The 27,597-nt window shown below is 53.4% G+C and overlaps 1 protein-coding gene and 6 non-coding genes across 7 annotated transcripts in view; 5 read left to right on the forward strand and 2 right to left on the reverse strand.

Annotated features, from left to right (window-relative positions):
* The window catches only part of LOC120375429 (zinc finger protein 551-like), a gene marked incomplete at both ends in the record, with an annotated part of 536,130 nt that overhangs the window by 345,468 nt on the left and 163,065 nt on the right, over positions 1-27,597 (forward strand). The window lies entirely within an intron of this gene.
* Positions 3,217-3,380, forward strand: LOC120376070. Its single transcript, XR_005586993.1, has one exon. It is a non-coding gene; the product is annotated as a U1 spliceosomal RNA (small nuclear RNA).
* Positions 13,879-13,952, forward strand: TRNAN-GUU. The gene has a single exon. It is a non-coding gene; the product is annotated as a tRNA-Asn (tRNA).
* On the reverse strand, positions 14,713-14,784 carry TRNAM-CAU. The gene has a single exon. It is a non-coding gene; the product is annotated as a tRNA-Met (tRNA).
* Positions 21,366-21,438, reverse strand: TRNAK-UUU. The gene has a single exon. It is a non-coding gene; the product is annotated as a tRNA-Lys (tRNA).
* Positions 25,257-25,328, forward strand: TRNAE-UUC. The gene has a single exon. It is a non-coding gene; the product is annotated as a tRNA-Glu (tRNA).
* TRNAA-UGC lies at positions 26,589-26,660 on the forward strand. The gene has a single exon. It is a non-coding gene; the product is annotated as a tRNA-Ala (tRNA).

Consider the following 27,597-nt stretch of genomic DNA (forward strand, 5'->3'; position numbering starts at 1 on the left):
TAAAACTTGTAAAACCGACTAGACCTTGTACCTGTGAATGTCTGTGTGGTCACTACCCTTGGTCTGTGTGTGTTCCTAGAGACTGTGCATTTGAAGCAATTAGCAGAGGCGACTTTCACTCTGTTAAGCTTGAAACTGTCGCCACCAGAGCCGACCCCGCGGCGGTGTAATGCCACATTACAAACTGCACTTTAAATAAAAGGCTGCACAATACACCACACACCAGGCCACCCTCACTTCTGCGCTGCTGCTGCTGGCGGTGGCATGGCCTTCAGAGCTGGGCGCTCGGCCAGCACCCGCCGCTATCAGGCCGCCCTGCCAGTGCTGAATTTGTGCCATGGCTGAGCTCTGGCACCTCTTTCAATACAAATTAAGCACTAGAGGGAGGCACCGGGGCCTGGACGTGATGGTGGGGAGCCCGTGGGGGCCAGGGGGGATGGGGGGCACCAAAATACAAGTTCACCCAGGGCGCCATTTTCTCTAAGGCCAGCCCTGGAGCTGGGTATGGGGGAGGGGCACATCCCCTCAGGCCGTGGTTCTCAAGCAGGGGTCCCTGGACCTCTGGGGGGCTGCGAGCTGGTTTCAGGGGCTCCTCCAAACAGGGCCAGTGTTAGACTCGCTTGGGCCCAGGGCAGAAAGCCCAAACCTACCTGCCTGGGGCCATGAGCCCTGCCACCAGGGGCTGAAGCCAAAGCTGGAGCAATTAGCTCTGTGGGGGTCCCTGTCACATGGGGCCCCAGGCAATACCCCTGTTTGCTACCCCCTAACACCAGCCCTGGCTTTTCTGTGCAGAAAACCAGGCGTATGCAGGGCAGTGGGGGTTTTATAACATGTTCAGGGGCCTCAGAAAGAAAACAGTTGCGAACCCCTGACTAAGCCTCATTGGTGGGTGCCCCTCTACATCTCACAGCAGCCGCTGGTTAGTCGGGTGAGGCTCCAGCACTGGGATTCTGCTCCCTTTACCTAGCCCCACCTAGGTGTGTTCTTTGCTCTTCCACAAATCAGAGCATTTCCACCTTCTAACCTCATGGGTCTGTTCCTAGAATGGAAGCCACATATTACCCAGATCCCAACAGGTTTGCTACACCCTGGCTTCCTCCCATTCTCCACCCTGTGAATTTCCTGCCCCGCTCCAACCTCTAAACCAGACTGCCCAAGCCTCCCTCCTCCTGTGTATCTGCTGTCACTCTCCCTCCAGCAGGAACCCACCAATAACCCCCAATAATCCCTACCTGAACGGGATCCTCTGCAGCCATTTCCCTTCCCTGTCCCATGGGAGGATGGGATGAACCGGAGCGAGACGTGGGCATCATTCTGCAGCCTGGCAGGGTGAGAAGGGCAGTTGTGGAGGTTTCAGAACAGGCTTTAGTTCATTTCACATCACAATTCCCCCAGGCCCTTTCCCTGCAGACAGACATCCTAGACTCTGCCATGCTGGAAAATGCTTGATCTCTTTATTACAGTGCAGACCTGACCCCTCCTGCCAGGGGTAAATCCACAGACGTTTTTCAGCCTCTGCAGTAATAAAGTCTCTGAACAAAATGCTAGAAAGGAGCAGAACCAAAGGGGCTGGGCAGGCTCCATAGGGGACACTGGTTCCTCCTTCCCCACCGGTGCCCCAGCCATGCCCTGTGGCTGGCAGAGAGCGGCCACCCCATCTCCACCCCAGAGGGAGCTGTGTCTCAGGGCTCCCCCAAACAGCACCCAGGAACCCCGATCCCTTTTGGGGAATGACTCAGGGCAACAATTTCCCACCCAAACAAGGACGAATTGCTGCAGATGAAATGGAGGGTGGGGGGAAGCCCCCCAAATATGAGGAGAATTTAAATTGACATTTGAGAATTATGGAGAAAATTGGGAAAAATAAGAGACTAGAGAGTCAATAATTTTAGGAAAAACGAGGGAATCTCCTTGGGTTTGACAGTCCTGTGTGGTGAGGGGAGAGAAAAGGGGGAGAACTAGAGAGACTTGTTACCAGCAGTGGGGAGGGAAGTGGCACAGACAGGAGCAGGAGGCAGGTATCTCTCCCCTGACTCACACACACTCTCCCCTGGACTTTCCCGGCTGCCCAGAGACCGTTCAACCCCACCTGCCCCACTGCCCTTCCCCCGCCTGCAGCTCCGGCTTCTCCCTCCCCTCCCGCCCCCGCCAGCCACACAACGGGGAGCCCCCGGGCCCCAGGCTCTGGCCCCACCTGGGTCCCAGGCCAGCGGGGCCGGGGGCAGATCCTGCTGCAGCGGAGAACAGCGGCTCCGCTCCGGCTCCGGCGGCTCCAGCGCTGCTGGCAGCACGTGGCCACCAGGGAGCAGCTGCTGAGCCCGGGCTCCTGCGTCACAATGTGCCAGAGCCCCGCCCCCAGGTGCTGCCCCGCCCCCGGGCTGTGCAAGAGCCCCGCCCCCAGGAGCTGCCCCGCCCCCAGGCTGTGCCAGAGCCCTGCTCCCAGGAGCTGCCCCCAGTCTGTGCCAGAGCCCCACCCCAGGAGCTGCCCTGCCCCCGTCTGTGCCAGAGCCCCGCCCCCAGGATCTGCCCAATGTCCCATCTCTGGGCTTTGTTCTCCTGCCTCCTTGTTCCCAGCACCCACCGCTCCCAGCTGCTCCCTTCCTGTGTCTGCAAACACCCCCTCCCCCCGCACCCGGCTGCAGCGGGGGGGGGAGAGACAAAGAGAGGAGATGGTCCCAGGGTGTGAAAGCAGAATTAGGGGGCTGGGAAAGAAGGACTGTTTGGAAAAGTGGGTTTTTTGCGAGGGGAGGGGAGGTCATTCCTGTATTGGACCAACTGCCGGTGGGGGGAGAGCGAGAGAGAGAGAAGCGACACGCAAGCTGCGCTCTTTCCCCAGCAGCAGGTGGGCCACGTGGTCTCTCTGCTGGCCTGGCTGCCCGGGACGGGACCCGGCTACCCCTACAGGGCAGGCAAGAGCGGCGGCCCGGGCGGGCAGGGGGAGGGGCCCGAGTGGAGGGGCGGAGCCGCGTGAGCGGGTATGCAGATCTGTGTGCGAGCAGAGCATCGTGGGAGCGGACGCAGGCTGCCAGGCAGGGCCCGACCTTGGCACCGGGAGCTCGGCGTGGAGAAGGGAGGGTCTCCGGGGGACGCGTCAGGGCAGCTGTCGGCAGTGGGGGCCGGTGTGGGTGAGGCCGGCGGTGGGGGCGCGGCGGTCCGCCCCGTGTGTTATAAGTGTGGGGCGAGCGAGGGCGGGCGGCGGCCGGGCAGCAGGAACTCATACTTACCTGGCAGGGGAGATACCATGATCATGAAGGTGGTTTTCCCAGGGTGAGGCTCATCCATTGCACTGTGGGTGTACTGACCCCTGCGATTTCCCCAAATGCGGGAAACTCGACTGCATAATTTGTGGTAGTGGGGGACTGCGTTCGCGCTCTCCCCTGGTGATTGGTTTGAACAACAGACAACTGACAGTGGGCTGTTTAGGCTTAGTGCACTGCAAAGCAGATTCTCAGGAAGGCAGTTGTTATTCTGGGCCTTTGGGAGTGCTCTTTTCCACAGGCCCTGTACTTCTAGGTATCTTTGTCACACGTTCCTCCTTGTAAGCAAAGCTCAGCTCTGAAACTTTACTTGGGTCTCTCTGTGTTCTTGGCTTTCCCTGGTCTTTTGCAGCTGATCTGCTCTCTAGTCTGCTTTTGGGGGGCTTGGACCGGTGCCTTCCTTGGCTCTATGGGAACCTGCCTGCCTGCCTGCTCTGCTTCTTTCCCTGCTTGTAGCTTCTTGCCCGGCCCTTCTTCTCGGGCTCTTCCTCCTTTGACGGGAGGACGGCCTGTCCAAAACGCCTGTCCCACCTGGTCTCCTCGTCCAACAGGCAGCTTCGCCCCCTGCCCTGGGGCCGCTTTGGCTTTCGCTGTCTGTTCCTGTCTCTTGGTGGCCACCCTGTCTGTGCTACGGAGACTAGGCTGTCACAACCCCATGCTGGAGGAGGGCTTTCCGTCGCTTGAGGCCCACCCAGCGCCTGCCCGAATGCCCTTTAGCTACGCTGCGGGTTAGGGCGGCGTGGCCGTGTCGCCCAGCAGCGGGTTTTCCCTTTTGCACACCTCTGACGGACGGAGCTGTTTTGACTTAACTGTTCAGCACGCACCGACCCTCGGGACTGGGCTGCACGGGAACGAAATCGGCGCGCTACATCAGTCCGCGCCTTGGTCGGAAGAATTCTTCCGTCGACCTAGCTCCCGCCTTTCGGGAGGTGGATGGCCGGCACCAACGAGGAAAACCTCTCCAGGACCCTTCTCCGGGAACAGTGCCCTTCCGTTTGGGGAGATTATGCTGCTTTAAAAAGAGAAATTGTTTAACTGCCTTTCTCTGAGGCAAGGTTGACTTTGTATTGCTTCCTCGTGGCTCCTTATAGCAGTTGTGTTCTGAAATCTTTAGGGTTTGACTTCATTTATGATGAAATCTTGCTGTAACTTTATTCTAATTTTCAATGAGTAACTAGACCTGAGCTGTTTGGCGTGTTAGTGGAGGATTGTTTAAAAAAATGGGATTCCACTTTCGGCTGCCTTTCCATTACATTTCCTCTGAAAGCCCACCGAAAGCCTCCACTTCCCACATAACTCTCTCAAACCTGCAGTCATCAGGCATACAGAAGATGCTTACAGTTTCACTCCATACGAGTCCAGTTCCTTGCTGTTTCCTGTCTAACCACTGCACACATATGGTATCCCCTCCCTACCCGGAGCTGCTTCCTGGCTTTTGCGCTCAGGACAGGAAAACGAGAATGGAGAGGTAAGCTGTGCAGGGAACTCTTCCTCAGCTCGCACTCCACTCCCCAAGGGCCTTTCGAGGTCTTCTACGGACTTCAGGTTTCATTTGATTTCCAAGGTTTATGGGCTCATTAATTAGCCATCTCTCCTAATGCAGGGATCCCACGGGTCAGACCAAAGATCGATGGCCCAAAAGAGCTAAGAAACAGAAATAAAGCTGAGCGCTAGGTGTTACATTCAGATGAGCATCCAGAAGCTGACTGTGCCCTGGCATGTTCAACGCTGCCGAAAAGAAGGAGCTCGTCAGGTCCCTCTGCTAGCACCCAAATCTGGTGGCTAGTCAGTCTGCTGGGAAATAAGGAAAAGGAAATGAATAAAGGAGTCAGGCAATAACAAGGAAATGAAAAGGTTTGTCGAACGGGTTCTGTCTGATTTACCGTCTTCCCAGCTACCCGTCCAAGTTAAAGACCTAGCCCAGTATCCTGTCTGCTGACAGCGGCCAATGCCAGGTGCCCCAGAGGGAATGAACAGAACAGGGAATCATCAAGTGCTCCATCCCCTGTCGCCCATGCCCAGCTCCTGGCAAACCGGGATACCTAGCTAGGGATACCATTGGTGAAGCGCCATAGATGGACCTATCCTCCATGAATTTATCTAGTGCTTTTTTGAACCCTGTTACAGTCTTGGCCTTCGCGACATCGTCTGGCAAAGAGTTCCACAGGTTGACTGTGTGGTGCGTGAAGAAAGACTTCCTTTTGTTTGTTATAAAGCTGCTGCCTATTAATTTCATTTGGTGACCCCTAGTTCGTGTGTTATGAGAAGGAGTAAATAACTCTTCCTTATTTACTTGCTCCACGCCGGTCATGGTTTTATAGACCTCCTCGTATCCCCTTTAGTCGTCTCTCTTTCCAATATGAAAAGTCCCAATCTTATGAATCTCTTCTTAGACGGAAGCTGGTCCATATCCTCATCATCTTTGTTGACTGTTTCAGACACTTTACCATTACAATATATCTTTATTGAGGTTGTGGAGAACGCATCAGCACTCAGTATTCAAGATGAGGGCGTACCATGGCTTGATATTGAGGCGATATGATAGTTTCTGTCTTATTACCTGTCCCTTTCTTAATGATTCCCAAAGCTCCGCTGCACATTCAGTGGATTTTTTTCAGAGAACTATCCACAACGACTTCCAGATCTCTTTCTCGAGTGGTAACAGCTAATTTAGACCCCATTGTTTTATAGGGATAGTTGGGATTATGTTTGCCAATGTGCATTACTTTGCACTTATGAGCACCGACGTTCATCTGCCATTCGGTTGTCCCGTCACCCAGTTTTGTGAGATCTCTTTGTGGCTCTTGGCAGTCTGCCTGGGACTTAACTCTCTTGAGCAATTTTGTATCATCTGCAAATTTTGCCACCTCACTGTTTAGCCCTTTCCCCAGGTCATTTATGAATAAGTTGAACAGTACTGCTCCCAGTACAGACACCTGGGGATAAGAGAGGGCAGATCCTCTTCTGACACTGGCAGACCCGGTGCCAGCTCATGCCAAGGCCCCTAGGCCTTACTGAAAAGTGACAAACGCATGGCTGGAAACTAGTCTTGCTCACCTGTTTGTTAGTGTTGTTAAAACAGGCATTAGCTTTATAAAAAAACGTGTTTAGAGTATGACAAGCTTGTGAGTTGCTTCATGCATTATTCTCACTTATAATAGCCGTAGCCCATGTTGTAAGGTGATAGATTTATACGATCTGAAGAGAAACCAGAGTATATAAGCGTTGGCACTAAACCCCGCCACCAATCAGGAGAGAAGCATTACCAAGTGTGAAATGCCAGTTTACCAGAAGAGGTTTCATCTCCTTTCCAACAAGAGAAGGCCCTGACTGAGACCAGAACTGGGGTGGGTGGGGCACATGACTTTTGCAGGACATGCACCACCTTTGTAACTAACCTTTGCTATCTCACTTCGTAACACCACACACTGAGCACCTTTTTACCTCTAAGGACCAAAATACACTGTGAAAAAAATCTAACAGCATAAACTTATGATGAGGAACTGCAGCACCAACAACAATTTTAAAAGATTTAAAACTGTCTCTGTTTTTCCACACCAGGACCAGCACATACAAAGCCACCGCCACCACCAACAAAAATCTATTTTCACCACCCACCATGTTTTGCTGTTAGGAACCCATACCCCATATTGGTGAGTACTTTTCAGACGAGGATGACGCTCTCAGGCCTCAAATGCCAGGTACAGTTATTCTGTCCTTGATCCAAGATCAACAGGAAAATACACTGGATTACTCCTGCCCCAATAACAAAGAGACTGGGGATCCCGCAGCAACTGAAATGGCCATTTGGACAAGCAATGCCATCATGCAATCCGGGGTGGGTGTAACCATGCAAATGACATCAGCCCCAAAAGGCCTTGACAACAGATCACCAACAGATGGCAGGGTAGACGTCATACTGACCCTGTTTCAACTAGATTGTGGTAATTAGTGTTTGTCAATAGTACAGACGCCATGGTGGACTCTAGGCTCTGCTTGAGGGATCCTGGCACAGGGGCTGGGGGAAGAAAGGATTGCAGATTCTGACCTGAGCTCTGGAGAGGAGGTAATAATGGGGGCATTATTGACTCCTTTCTTCTCAGGGTTCCTGGGCTGGAGTTCTACATTCCACAGGGCCAAATGAGAGGGTGATGCCATGTTGTTAATGATAACCAGTGCTACAGGTGAGGTTTGAACTCACAATCTCAGCATAGCTCCTTTCAGTACTGCATGCTAACCAACTGTGCCACTGTAGCACCTGTCACTCAGTGTTTTCTGAGACCCCCTAGGCTGATAAAGCCAAGGAGTGACCCCAAAACATTCTCAGTGGGGTTGAGAGCAGGTAGCGACAAGTGTTGGTACTTGGTGGGGTGGATTCTTCTTAAGGGTTCCAGGCCCCATTTCACCCTTTTGTTCTTCCCTGTGTAATAACAGAGCTGGTTAAGACTCAATGGAGAGTCTTGCTGCAGACCAACAGATCTGAAATCACTGATAACCAGCTCTAAGTACTAGTCCTGCTTTGGGACAGTGTCTCTCATGCAACAAACTGCCCAGTCTGCGCTAGCAGTGAGGCTCCCTCACTAACAGCTGAAATCAGGGAGAGCTGTGTGAAGCGCAGGGACCCAGGGGTGCCTGAACAGGGGGGAACAACACTCCAGGACTTTTAAAAATGGGAGGGCTCTGCCTTACCACTTTGTAATGACAGTAAGGGCTAATGATGGGGGGAGGGGACGGAGACCAGTGAGCTGGAGGAGGGGTCTTGGGGGATGAAGCAGCAAAGGAGTGGGGCCTTGGGGAGAAGGGGTGGGGTAGGGGCGTGGCCTCGAGTGGAAGGGGTGGGGCTACTGTGTGGGCTCTGGTGGCCGCTACTTGTAGGCAGGGCCACCCTGGGGGGGCAAGTGGGGCCATTTGCCCAAGGCCCTGACGCAGGGGCCCCACAAACTCTGGCCAAGAATCCCTTCCCTGGTAGCGCTCCGGGTCTTCAGATGCACTTCTGTGGTGGGTCCTTCAGTGCTGCCAAAGACGCAGACCGAGTGAAGGACCTGCTGCTACTGAAGACTCAGACGCCGCCCAGTGAGTACAAGAGTCGCAGCAGGTGGCGCCTTTTTTTATGTCCGCTCCCCCGCTTTGCCCCAGAGCCCCGAATCCTCTGGGCGGCCCTGCTTTTAGGGAGCCTATTCCGCTCCTGGTGGGACCACAAGACATCCCAGAGCAGAGAGGGTGGCCAGCAGAGCGGTGACAGGGGGGAACAGCAAGTGGCCGGCAATGTGGCCAGACAGCGGAGGGAGAAAGGGGCTTTCCCCCCAGGAGGTGAGAGGTGAACTCTGGGTTTTCATTGACCCAGGGCAGCAGCTGTGGGTGAGGTGCAGTGAAGGGAGGGGCACATCCACAGAGCTTCTGGGGTCTTGATTTAAGAGCCCGAGGCCAAAGGCCACTGCCCAGTGCACTGTGGGTGGGTGTTTTGCTCATAGTGTTGTGTTATGAATCCTGATTGTGGTGTTTTCCCAAGTTAATACAAGGTGATTTTCCTCCTTTTTATTAAAGTTTCTTTCCTGCACTCAGTGGTTGTGAGTGGGGAAAGTATCATCTCTTAGAGGCACCCAGTGGCCAGGGTTAGTTTCCCCAGGTTACTGGGTGGGGGCTTAAGCAGATTGTGTGTTGTATTGTTGAAGAGGAGCCCCAAGCACCCAAACAGGGAATTGTAACTTCGACCTTCAGAGTAAGAGCCAGAGGTGCTGCCAGCTGAGCTAGCCAGGCCGCCTAAACGTATTAACCTCTTTCACCACAAGAGCAAACACCAGGTACTTCTGTGCTTCTCAGCAGCTGGAAAAAAGCCTCTTGAGGGAAATGTCTCCTGCCCCACCTCCAAAAGGAGCCCCTTGAGTGGGAACGGTCAGAGGCCCCACTTGGGGGCTGGCCCTGCTTTCCAACCACCTTGTGATGCTGGCCGCAGAACGAATGCTGGTCTGTGAGTGGCCTTCACTGGGGGTTTGGCATGGCAGGGAGCAGCCTGGCCGGGTGTCTTTGTGGCTGTCTGCTGGCCACGCATAGGCATGGTCCTGCCTTCCTCTTGCCCTGCCCTTGGTTGATCTGTGGCTTTTAAGCCTTCCCTTGGAGCTGTCAGCACCAGCCGCCTCTGCTCTAGGTGCCCAGAGGAGGAGAGGTGCTGGGCTCCAGCCTGGGACTCTTCCTCCCTCCTGCCTAGCCCTGACTATGAAGCCTGGCTCTGGCCCTCCTTCCTTTAAATGCCATGTGGGCAAGAGGAAGAGTGTGACAGCTGCAGGGACCAAAGTTGAGGACTTCAGGTGAAGCAGCAAGAAACAACCATATGGTCAAACCACAGGACTCTCTAGCCAGACTGTTAAGTTCTAGGACCCCAACCTATAGCGGCCAGCCCATTGAACCAGCCAGACCAAAGACCTATCTCCAGTGGCCCTCAGTCACCCAGCACGAGGGAAAGAATTCACTCTAGTTCACCCTGAGAGAGGGATAGCTAAGCACATTGAGCTCCAGGGCTTTGCAGCAAACTAACATACCTCCAGGAAGTCACACTGAGATTTGAACTCAGATTCCAGGATTCAGAGTCCTGAGTGCTGCCCATTACACCATGGGACCTGCTGCTATTTTATTTTCTAGACCCCTGTGACTCTCAGCTGGATGGTTTGCACTCTGCACTTATTGCTTCCCACCAGCGGCTTCCTCTCGCAGGACTCTCTCTCCTCCTCCAGCGACTGTGGTCCTGCTCTACCAGATCTGTGGGTCCTGCCCTGAGACCCCACATCCCCCTGCTTTGTCTCCATTCCCTGCAGGCCACAAAAATGTCAGGGGAGGCCACCCTTCCCTTCACTCGGTGCTCCCGCTCATATCGGCCAGCTGCAGCCTCATCTCCTGGAACTCGGGCAGCTGTCGCTTGATCCGGTCGTACAGTCACACGCTGACTGGCTCCCCTGCCTGGATGCTCTTGTGGAAATCCCACAGGCGACGCTGCAGGACTTGGCACCATTGGTTTCTTAAATGTTGTGGTGTTTGCCCGACTGCCACAGCAAAGCCGCCAACTCCTCCCTCACCAACTCCCACCAATCCCCCTGGTTGCCATAGAACGCTCTGATGCTTTTCCGTTCTGCCAACACCACCAGGCCTCCCCCTCTGCTCCTTTATCTTGCAAGCTCTGGATGTTCAGCTTCCAATATCCTCTGCCCTGGGTCAGGGAACTGAAATCCTGCTCAACACCAAACAGTCTAGAGGAAGGGAGCCAGTTCCTTCATAGAACTTTCCTTTCACGCCTTAACTGGGGACCATACACACTAATATAGCCATAACCAGTGCTACAGAGCACAAAGCCCACCAGTAATGCCCTCCCTGGTTGGAGCTCCAGCACCTTCTGTACTCGCACCATGAATATGAAGAACAAGACTCCAACCCCATCATTCTTCACTGGCCCAGAGGACCAGAGAGATGGGCCCTTCCACCAATCACCCTCTGCCCATCAAGCTACCCTAGACTTGTTAATGTGCATTTCCTGAACACCCACCATGTCCAAGCCCAGCTGCTTCAAGGCAATGAACATCAAGTGCCTCCTCCTGGGCCCCCAAATCCCTTCCACCTTCCAAATGGCCATTTTCACAGATGCCCCTTCCAGGGCACTGCCCTTGCTCAGTTGCACAGAGGACTTTTCATCCCCAATCCCTGCCTGTCATTGCCCAGCACCCCCTCTGGCACCATTCCTGAGGGCCACCCTGCCTCACTCTCTTCCTGCCATATTGGGTCCACCAATACCTCATGTAGGAGAGACAGCTCCCATCCCTCATTGGAAAAGGTGAGGCCAGCAGCACACAGTTTTTTTTTTTCCTATTGCAGAGCCCAAGCTCAGAGACTCACCTTGGAGTGCAGGCACCCCTGTGCTCCCAGAAGACAAACCACCATTGTACAAAAAGGGATGAAAGGACCTGCCAAAGTCTGGGATTGAATGAACAACCTTTAGATCTTCAGCCCAATACGCTCCCAACTGAGCTACTTTGGCAGCTATGTAGCAGTATTTTGGCCTGTTGCTTCTCTTTCCGGGAGTTTTTTGCAGCCGTTGCACACAAAAAGGACGTCATTGTGAGCGGCCCATGAAGACAAGACTCGCTTTTGCCTGCCTTGCTCAGCTTGACTTGACTTGCTGCCTCACCCGGTTCCTGCCCTAGTGCCCGGGTTGACCTGGCAGTGGAAGGGGACTGGGGGCCAGTGGCATAGGGAGGAAGTTGAGCTGGACCCAGAGCTAGACTAGACCCTGGCAGCAAGAGTCTGGCCACCACTTGCCACCCCACCCTGCTGTCCTGGCTTCCGCCACTGGGTGTCGTTTCAGGAGGGAAGTGGGGCTCCTGCCTCCCTTCCCCGATTTTCACCCCGCAAAGGAGTGTGAACAGGAAAACGAACGGCTGCTCCACACCCCCACCGGAGGAACCCGACGCCTTTAGCTGTGGGGAGTAAGAAGTGGCTGTTGGCTGACAGGGCCTGTCCCCGAGGAGCTGGAGCAGCAGCTGCCGCCTCCCCCTCGGCTCCAGGCTGTGGGAAATGCTCATTGCCTGGCTGCATGGGCGGCTGCTGCTCCGTGCTCTGGAGAGCGTCTGTATTGCTCTGTCAGCCCCCCGTCTTCACTGAGCGAGTCTGGTAAGGTCCCAAGTGCCCCCTCCGGCCTGGCAGCTGAGAGTCTGTGCAGACATCAGCCCCCCTGCCAGCCCCACAGGCAGCAGCAGCACCAGCCCCCCAGCACCACAGGGGCACTCAATGCACTCTCTGTGGGGAAATGGCTCCCATGGAGTCGCTGACTTGGCTCCTTTCGCACTCTAGAGAGAGGAGCAGAACCAGGGCTACGGTTGATCTATAGGGCACCAGGTGAGTAGCAGACGGTTCAGGTGCTGAGAGTTTGCCTGACCTCTCAGGGACACAGTGTGAGGTGGTGTCCCAGGCATCTCTATGAAAGGAGCAGAACAGGACTTACTTGGGGTGGGAAGAGAATTGAGAGTGTCTCGGGGGGTTGTACAGAGGTATTGCCCGGGTGAGAGACTGGCTAAAACACAGGCCTCGTTGTGAGCAATATTCCAACCTGCACAGGGGAACCCTATTGGATTTTGACTCCAACGCCTTAATCACTCAGCCATCAGCACAGTAATGCCAGAGAATCACAATGCCCAGGTGTGAAGTCATCTGAACTACAGAATTCCCACAGCAAACCTGGCTCCCAAAGCACAGGGGGATTTGGGGTTCATTCTCTTTGCTTAGCCATGTGCAGTCGCACAGCAGGATGCGGCTGGTGGGACAGGGATACTGAATGCTCAAGGGTCAGACCTAGGAAGGTTGAAGCTTCATAAGCTTCTTGCCCTGCAGTCAGCCTGCTCAGAGAAAGGAAACTCCCGCAAAATCCGGACTGGCTGTGTATAGCGCACTTCCACCGCATTGCCCAGCGCCCCAGCGACAAGCCAGAGCTGTGGTCTGGGAGTGAGAGGCACAGGCAGAGCGCTGACTGGTAGCTCAGGGCTGGGATAGCAGGGGCTGCGGGCAGGGAGTCAGGGGCACCGGCAGAGCATTTAATTGAACCGATTTAAATCTCAGGTTTGATCATTCCTGGGACTGGACCTGGCTAGGACTCTCGGGCATCACTGAAGTGTTCTTGAAATCAGGTTCCAGCTTTGTCCGGCCCCCTCCTTTTCTGAGCTGGGCTGCAGCCCCCGATGCAGCCGCCCGCCTGCCTGCCGCGGAGAGCGGGCCCAGCAGAGGCCCCAGCGGGGACCGGATGGCACTTTGGCAAGGGCCCCTGGTGGGGCTGGCGGCCGGGCTCTCAGCGCCGAAGAGCCCGGGCTGGCCAGGGGAATGCACCAGGCAGGGGGAGGGGCCAGACTGGAGGGCTGGAGCCGCGTGAGCAAGTGTGCGAGCAGAGCATTGTGGGAGAGGAAGCAGGAGTAATCCAGTGTATTTTCCCTGTTGATTTTGGATCAAGGACAGAGTAACTGTACCTGGCATTTGAGGCCTGAGAGCGTCACCCTCGCCTGAAAAGTACTCACCATTAAGGGGTATGGGTTCCTAAGGGCAGCACGTGGTAGGAGGTAGAAATGGATGTTTGTTGGTCTCTTGTAGGTGCTGCTGATGTCCTTTCTGCTGTCCCTGGTGTGGAAAGACAGAGGCGGTTTTGAATCTCTTAAAATTGTTGTTAGTGCTGCAGTTGCTCGCCCTAAGCTTATGCCGTTAGATCTCTTTGACGGTGTATTTTGGTCCTGAGTGGTAAAAGGTGTGTTGTTAGGGAGTGAGGTAGCAAAGGTTAGTTGCAGAGGTGCTGCGTGTGCCACAGAAGTCATGTGCCCCCCCTGCTCTGGTCCAAGAGTCCAGTATTTGCATAAACCCACCCACTGACCTGTGACTAACAATCTCGCTCTGCTAACTCTTCCAGCAAAACAGGCCAAAAAAAGTGTATGCGAGCGCTGTACCACAGCCCCGGTGCTCTTTTCGGTTCCTTCCCACAGAACTTTCCCTCCATACCAGTCCAGTGCCTTGCTGTTGCTTGGCTAACCACTGCATGCATGTGCTATACCGTACCCTGAGCTGATTCCCGGCTTTTGTGCTCAATACAGCCTTGCCCCTCCGTGTCTCTGTGGCGCAATGGGTCAGCGCGTTCGGCTGTTAACCGAAAGGATGGTGGTTCGAGCCCACCCAGGGACGACGCTAAGCCTGTGCTGCTTCCTTGCTTCCCCGAGGCCTGTGGGGGAGCCTCAAAGGTCCCATTTTGCTGCCTCTTGGCCTCAGTGCTTTCAGCTGGTGGTCCAAAGAGCGGGCTGGATGCTATTCAGAAACCCATCTGCCAGCAGCCGTGCCGGAGGCTCAGGCTTAATCCTCAAGGCCGAGCACAAAAACTTTCAGCCGGGAACATTTCGCTCCCTTCCCGCCTCTGCCCAAGCGGCAAGGGAGAAGCGGAGGAGACAGGCCGGCTCAAAGACACCTCCCTCCCACTTCCCTGTATGCTGTACAAAGCTCTTGGCCTGCCTCATGCCTCGTCAGGAAAGCACGGCCATGCGGCCCAAGCCTGAGTCACGTCCGCAGCCTGGCCCGCCCCGGCTGACAGCGCGCAGAGCCACACGAGTCAATGGCAGGTCGAGTCGGGAGCCTCGGCTCTTTCCCCTGACAGCCACACACACAGCGCTGCCTAGCGCCCCCAGAGCCTCCCTCGTGTTCTCCCGCAGCAGCCGCCTGCCCGTGTGGGTGGGAAAAGGGGACCAGGAAGCACTGCAGCCTCATTCTTGGAGAGGAGGCCCTCGCCACGCCTAGGCCTGCCTCTTGCCTTCAGCCCAGGCAGCCAGAGGTGCCGGGGAGCTCCCTGGCAGGCCACTGCTTCGCCTCAGCCACCTCTTGCCTCATGGCCTAGGCTCTCTGCTGGTCACCGGCTCGCTTGAAGGCCCAGAGTAAAAAGAAACAAGCACATGCGTAGCAGAGGATGGTTTCGATCCATCGACCTCTGGGTTATGGGCCCAGCACGCTCCCGCTGCGCCACTCTGCTGGTTCTTCATACCCTTCCCCTGCCACCTAGCCGCCACTATCCAGATTAGTGCCTTACGCGCTCTCGTGCTGGCAGGCAGATGCGCAGGCTGCTAGGCAGCTGCCCTGGTCACAGGATTTTCCAGCTTCTACAGGGTAAAAAGGATCTATTTGGGGTTTGGACCCCATTGGGAGCTGGGTAGCTGAGTGCCGGAGATGGGAGCACTTCTTAAACTGTTTTCAGTTAAGCTTTCAAGCTTGTGAGGGACGAGGTTCAGCCTTGGATCCGTGTCTGCAGCAGGCAAGGGCGTCTGGCTCAATCGCCCCCCCCCCCCCTGTATTAGCAGACTAAAACGCGGAGCGAACGCACACCCCTTGCAAAGGAACAGGAGCCGGGATCTCGAACAAAAGTCAACATTTTATTAAGATCAGAGGGGTAGCCGTGTTAGTCTGGATCTGTAAAAGCAACAAAGAATCCTGTGGCACCTTATAGACTAACAGACGTTTTGCAGCATGAGCTTTCGTGGGTGAATACCCACTTCTTCGGATGCAAGTGGTGGAAATTTCCAGGGGCAGGTTTATATATGCAAGCAAGAAGCAAGCTAGAGATAACGAGGTTAGTTCAATCAGGGAGGATGAGGCCCTGTTCTAGCAGTTGAGGTGTGAAAACCAAGGGAGGAGAAACTGGTTCTGTAAGTGGCAAGCCATTCACAGTCTTTGTTTAATCCTGAGCTGATGGTGTCAAATTTGCAGATGAACTGGAGCTCAGCAGTTTCTCTTTGAAGTCTGGTCCTGAAGTTTTTTTGCTGCAGGATGGCCACCTTAAGATCTGCTATTGTGTGGCCAGGGAGGTTGAAGTGTTCTCCTACAGGTTTTTGTATATTGCCATTTCTAATATCTGATTTGTGTCCATTTATCCTTTTCTTTAGAGACTGTCCAGTTTGGCCGATGTACATAGCAGAGGGGCATTGCTGGCATATGATGGCATATATTACATTGGTGGACGTGCAGGTGAATGAACCGGTGATGGTGTGGCTGATCTGGTTAGGTCCTGTGATGGTGTTGCTGGTGTAGATATGTGAGCAGAGTTGGCATCGAGGTTTGTTGCATGGGTTGGTTCCTGAGCTAGAGTTACTATGGTGCGGTGTGCAGTTACTGGTGAGAATAAACTGCTGAGCCGCAGCAGCACGAGCCGTAGAAGCTGCCCAGGGAGCAGATCTGTGCTGGGAGAAGAGCTGCAGCAAGCGGAGCCAGAGGAGCAGCCCAGGGAGCTGGAGGCAGAGACGCAGCAGCACTGGGGCTGGAGGTGGGTGCAGTGAGCAGCGTGGGAGAGCGAGGGGGACCCTGGGCAGAAGGCCCAGTGCAAGGAGATGCCACCCGTCAAGAGATCTTGCAGGCCAGACTTTTGGGGGTGGGGGGATCATATCCCCTACATGGGGGGCTGACACTGGGAACAAGGGGCCTGTCACCTAGAGCATGTGGCCACTGCCAGAGCAAGTGTCCAGCCCGTGGTGTCCCTGCAGCACAGCCAGGGCCTGGGGAGGAGGCCTGGGACATGTGAGGGAGAGACTGTGACCTGCCCTGACCCTCCAGAGACGCTGGTTGTGATCTCCCTGCGCCACAGAACAGGGTGACGTGTTTTCCTTTCCCATCTTTCCTTCTGTTTTACATTGATTGCTGGGTAATAAATGGTGTTTGCTTGAAGCACATGCAATGAGGAGTGGGTCAGGGAAGTGCCCAGAGTGGAGACACTGTAGCCCTGTTCAAGTGATCATGACAAGATTGGGGGTCATCAAACACCCCAGGATTCCTGGGCCCAGCTTGTTGGGGTTACGAGGTCTCTGCCACACACCAGAGTAGAAAGAGCGTCCTTGGGGTCAGGCAGCCTCTGGGTAAGGGGGTGGGGACTCAGATCCTTTCTCCCGCCAATTGCAGCACCAGGGTCGTGTATAAACCAGGGAAGCTCCCCACAATAGCCAGACCTGAACCCCTTGTACACTTGTGCTCTGTCCTCATTGCTTCTCTGTCTCTCTTCCCCTCATCTCTGCTGCTCCCCCTCTGGGCTTTCTCAGCACCTGGCCCCACAGCGCTTCCTGCCGGCCAGAGACTGTGTGTTCTAGACCTCCTCCTGTGGATGTGGCCTCTCTCCTGATTCCTGAGGAAAGGAACCTTTCCAGGAAATGGCCACAGCTTCTGGGAATCCTCATGTGGCTGGTGAGCAGCACCAGGAATCATTTGGCTCCTGGCACACAAGACAACTTAGAAGCTGAGCACCCAGACAGGTGCTTGAACCCTGGACCCTCAGATTAAAAGCCTGATGCTCTATCAACTGAGCTATCTGAAACCATCTTCACTGTTCAGCACCAGAGTGAGCAGGCAGGCAAAAGAGAGGCAAAAAAAAGCCCCAGAACCCCTCCTCTTTTTCTGCACAGCCACTGCCTGTCAGCTGGATTCCTCCTCCTCCTCCCTCCTGAGCCTCAGTGCGACTAAATCTCCGCACCTAGACAGCCGGTCCGTCCGCTGCACCCCAATCCCCCATGCTGGAGCCTCCCTGTCAAAACCCTGCACCTGGCTCCAGAGAATTAAGTCTCACATGTTGCTGGGAACTCGACTTCTTGTGCCCAGAGAGTCTCGGCCCCCCTCAGCAGATGACCTGAGAAACACAATGTCTTTTCCAAAGAAGTGCCTGGAAGGACTTTTCTCATGTTACCAGGTGGCCTAATGGATAAAGTGTCTGAGTATGGATCAGAAAACTGAGGGTTCGAGTCCTTTGGTAGTTGTATTTCTGTAATTTTACCGTTGTGCTGAACGTCCTGCTCCCTTCAGGGCTGGAACCTCTTCTTGGCCGCTCAGGCCAATGCTCTGGCTTCAGCTAGAGCCCCGGGAAGGAGTTGGGGGGTGGGTGTCACAAAGGCTGGGGCATGAGCCCCAGGTGCTTCCAGTCTTGCCTTTGCCCTTCCTGACTTGCCAAAGAAAATGGGTGGTGGCCCGGGCTAGCATGTGCGCCTGTCCCTGTGCTGGAGGGTACTTGCTACATAGCGTCTTTGGAGCCTGGATGTTTCTCTGCTTCTCACCAGCTGGGGAAAAGCCTCTTGGGGTAAAATCTCCTGCCCCACTGCAAAAGTGATTACCGTGAATGGGAACAGTCAGAGGCCCCACCATGGGGGCTGGCCCTGCTTTCCTACCATCTTGTGATGTTAGCCACAGAGCATCAGCAGCCGCCCTGCATGCTGGTGACCTTCAGTGCGTGTTTGGCATGGCAGGGAGCAGCCTGGCTGGGTGTTTTTGTGCCTGTCTGAAGGGCACACATAGGTATGGTCCTGCTCTCAGTTGCTCTGTGGCTTTTAAGCCTTCCCTTGGAGCTGTCAGCACCAGCCGCCTCTGCTCTAGGTGCCCAGAGGAGGAGAGGTGTTGCTGGGTCACTTTTACAGATGCCCCTTCCCTGCTACTACCCTTGCTCAGCTGCACAGAGGAGCTTCCATCCCCAATCCCTGCCCGTCACTGCCCAGCAGCCCTCTGGCACCATTCCCAACGGTAACCCTGCCTTGCTCTCTCCCTGCCATGTTGGGAAAGACAGCTCTTATTTCTCATCATTAAAGGTCAGGCAGCAGCCCACAGTATCTTTTCCTACTGCAGAGCCCAAGCTCAGGAACTCACTTTGGGTGCAGGCACTGCTGTGCTCCCAGAAAACAAGCCACCCCTGCACAAAGAGGAATGACAGGGCCTGCCAAAGAGTGGGATAGAACCAGAGACCTTTAGATCTTCAGTTTAACACACTCCCAACTGAGCTACTTTGGCAGCTGCATGGAAGTTTTTTGGACTGTTGCTTCTCTGTCTGGGATGTTTTTCAACACGGCATCAGTGAGACTTATATTGGAATACTGCCTCCAGTTTTGGTGTCCTCATTTGAAAAAGATGTTGTGAAATTGGAGCTGGGGCAGCAAAGAGCCACCAAATGTTCTGAGGGTTGGAGAAAAATGCCTTCTAGTGAGCTATTGAACAAGCTCAACCTGTTTAGCTTATCAAAAGAAGATTGAAAGGTGACTTCATTGAAGTGTTGAAGGGCCTTAATGGAGACAAAAGATTGGGTATTAAAGGGTTCTTTAATCGAGCATAGAAAGGCATAACAAGACCCAATGGCTGGAAGGTGAAAAGAGACAAATTCATATTAGAAATAAGACACAAATATTCAACAGCGAGGATGATTCACCACAGGAACAAGCTACCAAGGAAAGTGGATTCTCCATCTCCTGATTTCATTCAATGAAGACTAGACTAGACTAGATGCCTTTCTGGTATGTGTTTGCCCCAAAAGTAGCTCTTGTGTCATACAGGAGGCCTTTGATATGCAGGGGGTCAGATTAGATGCTCTAATGGTCTCTTCTGGACATAAAGTCGACTAATTTCTGAAAAATGGAGTGTAGCATTGGGAGCAGCGTCTAATGTTTTCCTGTCTAGCCGGCTTGCTGCCTAGAACGAACGCTCCTTGAGTGGGGTGATCCACAGGGAGTAGCTCAAACCTCCAAAGTGCCTAGGCAGGGGCAGGAAATTAGCACAGCAAGGGAGGGGTGTGGCAGTGACATCACAAAGGCCTTTTGCAGGACCTCAGACTATTGGTCAAAGGTGGTGGGGAGGTGGTGACCTCACAGAGAGATGCTGACATCAGGCAGGCAGGACAGGGGCAAGGGGCCAGGGAAACCTCAGAGACCCCTGTGGCTTTGCTTCAGCAAGTCTCCTTCTCCAGGTCTCTCTTTGAGGACAGAAAGAGTATTCGGGTTCAAGGACGTGAGCACCAGGAGGAACCTATTTTGAGTTTTCTCCTTCCCTTTTAGTGATTTTACTAGAAAACAGCCATCCCTGTTTAGAAGGTAAGAGCCCCCTCGAGGGAAGGGGTGTCCTGGGGGTGTCACAGTTCGGATGCCGGTGCCTCCCCCAATGTAAGGAAGCTCCCGCCACCCTGCTCTGTGTTCGCAGGGCAGGAGAGAGCAGCATCCACGGCAGTGATTTGCTCCTGGTTGCCGGAGCAGAGCAGCAGGCTCAGCTGTCAGAACTTTCCAGAGTGATGAAAGGGGAGGGGCCCATGTCTCTGTAGCACGAATGCAGGGCAGGCGAGTTCATGGCGGGCATTGTGGGATACTGGAGGAGGACAGTTATGGTGATATAATGAACAGCAGCATCTACACTGACACTCTGTCACTTTAAGTTTGCTCAAAAAGCTCTAGGCCTCTCGTCGATGTGGTTTTATTTTGTCGCCTAAACAGGGCAGTTTTGTCGCCAGATGTGGCATTGCAGTGTGTACACCAGCCACAAGCTGCCGACCAAGGGAATGTTGTGTGTTTTTCACACACCTGAGCAATATAATTCTGCTGAAATAACTGTGTAGTGCAGACCTGGCCAAAGATTCTCTCTCTCTCTCACACACACACAGCTTGCAAGGAAAACCTCACCTGCTCCTCTGCTTTGCAGAATCCAAACACAAGCAAAGCTTGTCAGGCCCAGGTGGGGATGGCAGGGAGTCAGATGTGAGCAGACACTGTACTTTAGTTACAGTAGGCACCATGGTTTAGCTGATTAACATACCTGTTTTGTAAACAGGAGATGCTGGGTTCAACTCCCAGTGGTGCCTTGTTAAGATGCTTTTAGAGCACCTGGTATTGGCTACTGTCAGAAGACAAAATACAGAGCTAGATGGACCTTTGGTCTAGCCCAGTGTGGTTTTTCTTATCGTTTAAATTACACTCACTGGTACTGATAATAGAGTTACTGAAAGTTTGGGAGTTAAGAGCTGATAGGTCAGTGGTCCAAACCCCTTGCAGATGACCCCCTCTCTCTGGGACAGGCGCAGGTCTGATCACTCACACCAAATGCACGTTGTGGCTCTAAAATCTGTGGGCAGCTCATTTAGTTTACACCCAGGGTTGAGTCCTTGATTCACACATCAAGGATAACAACCCTTTGTTTCTCCTGATCCAATAATAAGAAGACTGGGAATCCAACACCAGCCACAAGTGATCATTTCAGCAAGCAACCCAACCTATTTCCAACATACCGTAAAATCCACATGCAGACTCATACACGAAACCTTGCAAGAAAATCTTCCTGAGGGGGTCTGAAGCACCTGCTGCTGGAGGGAAGGAGGGAGCCGTGGGTTGGGATTGAGGAGCAGCGTGAGGAGAAGAGGCCTGTGGGTTGGGACTGAGGGGCACTGGGAATAGGAGGGGGCTGTGGGTTGGGATTGAGGAGCAGCGTGATGAGAAGGGGCCTGTGGGTTGGGTCTGAGGGGCACTGGGAGTAGAGAGGACATGGGTTTAGGCTGAAGAGCATCTTCATTTGAGGATCCAGCAGGACAGGGGAAGGCAGCAGGTGATTCTAATTCCTTAGGGATATTCTGTGTGTTTGTGTGTGTGCAGGGGAGGAACATGCTCTATGCCCAGAGGCCTTTATTCCTCCAGCCTGTGAGGACAGAGGGGATGTCAAGAAGTTGCTCCTTCAATCCCCCCCACACAAAGGCCCTTCTTAGGAAAGGAAAATCCTGAGTAGAAAGAGTAACACCAAAGAAGATTCCAGAAAGTCAGATTTTTACAATCATAGTGAGAAGTTTATCACCTGACCAGGGACTTGAACCCTGGACCCTCAGATTAAAAGTCTGATGCTCTGCCAACTGAGCTAGCCAGGCTCACATAGGAAAAGCACCAATTGGTGCAGAGGTGAAGCTAGTCAAGAAAAAGCGAGTGGGAAACAATAGGGGAAACATGCTGCTCTCTCTCTCTTCCCAGCCCTGGCCTGGCCTGGTATTAGTGCAGGTTAAAAAGACGAGAAAATATCGGCATCTACCAGCTTTTCATAGCTGTACAAGTCTCAGGCACAATACAGAGGTGCCCATCTGCAAGTGCCGAATGGTTGGATTGGCTAATGCAACCTGTAGACATCCAGGGCACTCTGGGATATACAGCCAAGTGTCCATCACCATCATTCTTTCAAAGGGATAATGATAATGGTAGCAAGGTTCACAACTGACTCAGCAGTTGCATACAAAGGTGCACGTTTGGCAGTTACATTGGCTCAGGTTGGCCCCCCCAGTCTAGATGTAGAAGTTACAACATTTAAACTTGAAAGAGGGTCCAATTTCCCCATCATTTCCCACCTTTACATCCAAACACGATGACTTTCTGAATGAACCCTCCTCTTTCAGCCATAATATCTTGGGGTGGATGTAGGAGTCTGGACTCTGTTATGACTCCGGTCAGAGCAGAGATACCTAGTGATCTAGTCTGGCTGTAAAATCTATATATCAACACCAAATATGGTGTGAAATTAATCCTCAGAAATGGCTGTTCCCCACCCAGACCCCAGCAAAGGGCTCTCCAGGGAAGGGGGCTGTTGAGGAAGGAAAGAAGAAAGATGTCCTTCTCCCCCTGGAGGAACTGGGCTCTGCGCTTTGGACAGAAAGGAGGGGAAGGAAATGGCTACATGACGGCAGCAGAACCTAAGAAATGAAACACAACAGGCTTCTGAGCACGTTGCTTCTGAACAGTGAATGAACCTGACTCCCGTATCATGAAAAGCCAAAAAGCCGTTTCTTTCTATGCCCGGGAGAAAAGAGTTCCAATAATTCCTGCCTGTTTACTTTTGAATTATTTTACATTATAAAGAAAATTGTAACAAAATTAGTCTGAACTTGAGCTGCCTGTTATTAAAAGCTGGTTCCCCAATTCAGTTCCAACTGCCTTGCTAGAAACACCCCCAGGTCCCTGCTCACCCCAGGAAGAGGAAAAAGAGAAACCCCCACTGGGCACTGCCCTTGGCTCCAGGCTGCTGTCCCGGGGTGCGGGTGGGGACTGATTGTTTGCTGCTGAGGAGGGAGCCAGTAGAGGCCTCTGGTGCTCTGCTCCTAGCATCTGCCCGGCCCAGGCTGTCCTCTGCCTCAGCTGCTGCTCCCGGCCTGCTCTAGAGTCAAACACGCAGGGCCCCCAGGGGAACAGAGGCTGGGACAGGGCAGCAGCCTGGGCTGGGCTGGGAAGATGCTGGGAGTTCTCGTTCCCTGAGAACTGGCCTGGCTCCCTTCTCAACAGCAAACAAATCAATTCCACGTCCCCTCCCCAGAAAAGCCAGCCTGGAGCCAAGGGCAGCAGGGGACGATTCCCTCCAGTTCCCACCGAGGCAGGAGAGAAGCCAGGGTGTTTCTAGCAGAGCTTATGGAACTGACGTGGGGAAACCAGCCTTTAATAACAGGCAGTTCCAGTTTAAGCTAAGTGTTTTTAACAATTTCTACAACATTAAATAACCCTTCAATCGTAGTGTCACCATCCATAACATTGCTTCAGCCTTACAAGTTCCCAAGTGCAAAACTAAACATCTCTTCAAACACAAGGGAGTGGAGATCAGTCAGTGTTCAGAGTCATCCCACATAAAAGAACCATATTGTGGTACATACTGGCCCCATCATGTGGCCATCGCCTTTCCCTCCTCTCTTCTTAAAAGTTTTAGTATTTTGCACAGAAACTTTCTTCCCTCAGGAGAGACCTGGGAACCAGGACTGCCAGCCAGACAAACACCTTTAAGAGGAGGCATAATCTATCAAAAAATGATCTCCCTTCTTCTGTTCAGTGGCAGCCTGAAATGCTATTTATCCCGGCGGAGCTGGAGGATTGAAAGCAGCTACATCAAGCCCCTGTGTAGCTCACAGGAATGAACACAAACACTCCCTTGTATCTGAAGAGATGTTTAGTTTTACCCTTGGTAAACTACAAGACTAAAGGGAAAGGCAGTGATGGTGTCAGATATAAAGAGTGAAACACGAAACAATCATCATAGTTATGCCTATAGTGACTGCAAAATCTTTCTATATTCTTCTTATTATCATCAGTGTATTATTTTCTCTGGCATCTAGACATTGACTAGACCTTGACCAAGAAATTTGGATCTTGACAAAATATTCAACTACGCCTCGTTAAGGTAATGGACTTGACACCTACTCGGGTGTCTCCATGCAGGTTCAAGTACTAACAACAGTGGCACCTTACAGCCATAGATTTTAATCAGGGCAATACATTGATACAAATTCCTGTTAAATCATTTCTCAGCCAGAGTCCATCACCCACATTCCTTAGGGCATTGGGCCACCATGCGGACGTTTCATTTCCCGCCTCAATTTCACACAGAGACACAATTTCCTTTGCACAGATCCATGAACAGCAAAACCTCCCTGTGTCTCTTGTCTGAGCCAGTGCATTCAATTGTATTGAAACCTTCTCTCCTGCAATGGCGATGGTCAGACAGAGGGGACATGGCCACCTTCACCTCTGACAGTGAGATATTGGCTCAGCTCTTTCTTTCTTTCTGCTGCTGTTGTTAGTCCATGAAACATCAGGGATGGAATGCAAGGCTGAGCTCACACACCAATCCCCTGAAACATTTCAGTGTCCCAGAGAAATCCTGACCCCTGCTATTGCAATGATATGGTGGAGATTCGAATAGTCGCAGTGTAGAAGGAGCCTGAGGGTGTTTATTTGTGAGCTGAGGTTCCCTGTCTGACATTTGCCTTTTTTCCTGGTTCGTTATGTGTCCAGTGAGCAAACCGGAGCTGTCACAAGGCTGGTTAAATGCTGCTTTTTAGACCAGAGAGCTGGGGTTGATTTAGATACTGCCGCCGTCAGCTGGTCAGAGTAACCAGGGTGAAAGGGTGGAATTTAGGATTCTCCCACCAAGGGGAGGTGCTGTTGGACTCCTCTAGTGGGGGAGAGTCTGCAAAAGTTTCTCAGCTCCCAGAGACGGGGCAAACAAGCTGGTGCCACACACACATTTTCACAGGGAATCAGGCCCCCTGGGGAAAAACTCAAAAGAAGCCCAGGCCCAGGAGTGTCAGAGAAGGGAATCACTGTTTTCCTTAAGAGGTGGGTGAGGGAAACCTGCAGGTCCTTAGATCCCTCCAGCGCCTGATAGAACCATTTGTGGGGAAGGTCTGGGGAAGCCGAGGAGGACAAGGAAAGGAAAAAAGGGCTGGCAGCTGTTGTGTAATCCCCATGCTCCCAGCAGAAGGATCTGGAGGGGTCAGCACTGTGGTTGCTTGTTGAGGACACAGAACTCACAAGATGGCAAAGCTCAGAGCCCCGTTACAGGGAGTCAGAATGTGATCAGCTCACACCCAGGGGGAGCAACACCCCTCCCTTGGTCTCTATGTCAGGGCTCGTATCAGCTCAGTGTCCTTCCTGCAAGAGTGGGCTGCTGAGAGGGTTGCAATGGGGTAAATGAAGGCAGAGGAGGATTGTTCCTGCTGGGTTTTCTTTGTGTTGCTCTGTGATCCTGCTGGAGGAAGCTGAAGCATGATTTGAGTTTGTTTCAGTGGCTTGGATTGGGCTGAGGTTGTGATCCTGAGCACAGGGGTTCTCTGCTCTTAGCCCCTCAGGGAATGGACAATGGAGCAGCTTCAGAGATTGGCTAGAAAGTAGCCTAAGAAAGTGTAACATAAGTGAGAAGAAAAACAACATCATCACCTTCCTGGTGGTCTAGTGGTTAGGATTTGGCATTTTCACTGCCATGGCCTTGGTTCAATTCCCAGTCAGGGAAAAGTGACTTTAAACCAAAACTGCTTCAGTTTTTCTTCACTTGCAATGTAAATAAATCCACTTTTTTTTCCTGATTCCCCCCATCTTCCCAGTGTCTCCATGGCATGGCCGGCTCCAGGCACCAGCACAGCAAGCAGGTCCCTGGGGCGGTCAATGAAAAGGGGAGGCTTCAGCAGCAATTCATCCCTCTCAGAGGGAAGGAACTTGAGGCCAAAAGCGGCAGAGGTAGAGCTGCAGCTTTTTAATTTTTTTTCCACTGGGGGGGCAAAAAAACTGGATCTGGCCCTGCTCCATGGAAGACAATTTCTTAAATCCCAGATAAGTGCAGTTCTATCAGTTCTCAGCCTGAGTCCTTAGGTCTTAATCCTGAGGATATTGTCCCACCATGGGGCCATTTCCCGTCTCTCTTTCCTAGGGAAGCACAATTTTCCTTGCACAGACACAGGAACAGCAAGATCTTTCTCTGTCCCTTGTGCAAAGCAGCGGGCCAAATTCCATGGAAACAATGGACAAGCAGGGGGCCCTGGGCACATCCAGCCCTGGCCGTGAGATGTTCCCTCCCCTCTTTCTTTATGCCCCTGTTGTTATTTCATGGATTGTCTGGGATGGGGGAAAAGCTGAGTTCACTCCAGGTGGAGGGGAAAAGAACCCTGAAAGTCTCAGGCCCCAACCCCTGCTACCAGGATCACCGAGGTGCTGGGAATCTGCATGGGAAAGGGACGGTGTGAATTGTCAAGGTGGGGAATGAATAACAATCTACAACTAGATCCACCTCATTAACCACTGACACAGGCTAATCCTGCTGCAGCTAGAAGGGAAACTGGGAGGGATTCTTTGCTGTTCAGCCATGGAAACAGTGACCCCATTGCACCGCAGTGAATGTGCTGGGGAAAGCTAGACTTCACAGGCAGGTGGCAATAGCAGATCCTAGAAACACCTGGAGCTCCCCACAGCACTTCTGCCACCAGGGTCAGGTGCTGAGTGACTCACAGTGCCCCCCTCCCCCCAACACATGACCTTCCAGCAGGAGGTGGCAGCACCCCCCACCCAATGCAGGGGAGAGGGCTGAGTGTATCCAGGGCACCCACTCTCTCTGCCCCACACATAGAATCTGGCCCTGCTGAAGAGTGACCCTAAGAACCAGCAGCCTCCAGGACCGCAGGTTTGGCCCTCAGAGAAGGGAATGTGTCCCCCATGCTGCTCTTAGGCCACTGGATGCTCTGGGAATAGGACAGCTCTGAGTGTAACCTCCAGCCCATCTGGGGATGTAGCTCAGTGGCAGAGCACATGCTTTGCATGTATGAGGCCCTGGGTTCAATCCCCAGCATCTCCAAGCTCTTTTTTTCACCCTGCTGCTTTGCTCATGCCCAGAGGGGATGTGGCCCAGCAGTCTCCCTGCAGGAGTTTTAATCCTGCGGAGTGAGGGACAAGTGCCAATTGCATGGAAGGTCTGGGGCAGTTTCTGCTCCTAAGTCACCTCAGTACATGTAAGATTCCCACCCTCTGTGCTGCTTGGGACAAGGGTAGATGAGAAGGGCGAATCCTCCAGCACTGGAGGGAAAGGTCCCATCTGCACAGACTGAGAGGCAAGGAAACAGAGGGGCAGTCAGTGCTCAGAGAGGAGAGAGGTCAGTGATTTACACCCACTAGGGAACACTGTCTTTCTGAGGCAAGTGCAATTTGCTTGGGATGGTGCTGACAAGTTTGTTCTGTGTTGCCTGGTGCTGGGCCATTGCACAATCCCCAGCCACGCCGCACAGCGCACCCCGAGAGGGGACAGGGGGCCAAGCAGATGATCCAGCACGAGGGGGAGAGGATGTGTGGTTGGGGGGAGGAAAAGCCTTGGGCTGCACTGGGGGAATGCAGAGCAGGGGTGACACCCCAGAAACCTGCAGCAAAGGGATGGACAGGTGGGGTGGGTGGATAGAAGAGGCAGCAGGACTAAAATCTAAAAGGGGAGTGTGGGGTCGAGTGGTCAGAGCGGGGGTGGTGGTGGTCAGAATTCCTGGGTTCTACCTCCAGCCCTGGGAGGGGAGTGGGGTCCAGTGGTTAGCGTGTGTGTCGGGCGGAGAACCAGGACTCCTGGGTTCTGTCCCTGGCTCTGACTCTCTCTTGTGCAATCCCTTGGTAGTTACCAAACTCAACAGCATGTGGGAGCGAGGGGCTGGGGCCGGGTTGTGACACGGCCCAGAGTCCCGTACTGCCCCTTTGTTACCCAACCCGGGGCAGGGCGGGGGATGGCCTGGGAGACCCGCTAAGAAAGGCGCTTC

Source organism: Mauremys reevesii, linkage group 12 (genome assembly GCF_016161935.1).
Source record: "Mauremys reevesii isolate NIE-2019 linkage group 12, ASM1616193v1, whole genome shotgun sequence".
Classification (NCBI taxonomy): Eukaryota; Metazoa; Chordata; order Testudines; family Geoemydidae; genus Mauremys; species Mauremys reevesii.